At 54.1% G+C, this 1201-nt stretch overlaps 1 non-coding gene across 1 annotated transcript in view; it reads right to left on the bottom strand.

Annotated features, from left to right (window-relative positions):
- The window catches only part of LOC124744152, a 1909-nt gene extending 933 nt beyond the window's left edge, over positions 1-976 (bottom strand). The window contains exon 1 of the ribosomal RNA XR_007010643.1: positions 1-976. This exon is cut by the window's left edge and continues 933 nt beyond it. This is a non-coding gene — a ribosomal RNA (small subunit ribosomal RNA).
- Between the last annotated feature and the right edge of the window lie 225 nt (positions 977-1201).

Here is a 1201-nt window from a genome sequence, read left to right as displayed (position 1 = left end):
CCCCGCCTGTCCCTATTAATCATTACCTCGGGTTCCGAAAACCAACAAAATAGAACCGAGGTCCTATTCCATTATTCCATGCACACAGTATTCAGGCGGGCTTGCCTGCTTTAAGCACTCTAATTTGTTCAAAGTAAACGTGCCGGCCCACCGAGACACTCAATAAAGAGCACCCTGGTAGGATTTCAACGGGGTCCGCCTCGGGACGCACGAGCACGCACGGGGCGGTCGCACGCCTTCGGCTCGCCCCACCGGCAGGACGTCCCACGATACATGCCAGTTAAACACCGACGGGCGGTGAACCAACAGCGTGGGACACAAATCCAACTACGAGCTTTTTAACCGCAACAACTTTAATATACGCTATTGGAGCTGGAATTACCGCGGCTGCTGGCACCAGACTTGCCCTCCAATAGATACTCGTTAAAGGATTTAAAGTGTACTCATTCCGATTACGGGGCCTCGGATGAGTCCCGTATCGTTATTTTTCGTCACTACCTCCCCGTGCCGGGAGTGGGTAATTTGCGCGCCTGCTGCCTTCCTTGGATGTGGTAGCCGTTTCTCAGGCTCCCTCTCCGGAATCGAACCCTGATTCCCCGTTACCCGTTACAACCATGGTAGGCGCAGAACCTACCATCGACAGTTGATAAGGCAGACATTTGAAAGATGCGTCGCCGGTACGAGGACCGTGCGATCAGCCCAAAGTTATTCAGAGTCACCAAGGCAAACGGACCGGACGAGCCGACCGATTGGTTTTGATCTAATAAAAGCGTCCCTTCCATCTCTGGTCGGGACTCTGTTTGCATGTATTAGCTCTAGAATTACCACAGTTATCCAAGTAACGTGGGTACGATCTAAGGAACCATAACTGATTTAATGAGCCATTCGCGGTTTCACCTTAATGCGGCTTGTACTGAGACATGCATGGCTTAATCTTTGAGACAAGCATATGACTACTGGCAGGATCAACCAGGGAGCTGCGTCAACTAGAGCTGAGCAGCCGGCCGCCCGGGAGTGTGTCCCGGGGGCCCGCGCGAACACGCAAGCGTCCGCTCAATCATTCTGCAAACAGGAGGAGGCTGAGCTCCCCTGCACAATACACCTCGAAACCCTCTCAGGTCCCGGCGGCGCGCAGCGCCGTCCCAAGTACTTGGTCGGGTTCGAGAGAGGCGCAATCGCCCGGAGTTAGGCGAGTAGACGC

This window comes from Schistocerca piceifrons, unplaced genomic scaffold (genome assembly GCF_021461385.2).
Source record: "Schistocerca piceifrons isolate TAMUIC-IGC-003096 unplaced genomic scaffold, iqSchPice1.1 HiC_scaffold_277, whole genome shotgun sequence".
Classification (NCBI taxonomy): Eukaryota; Metazoa; Arthropoda; class Insecta; order Orthoptera; family Acrididae; genus Schistocerca; species Schistocerca piceifrons.
The sequence above is the reverse complement of the archived record's forward strand: the minus strand, read 5'-3'. Positions and strand labels throughout refer to the sequence as shown.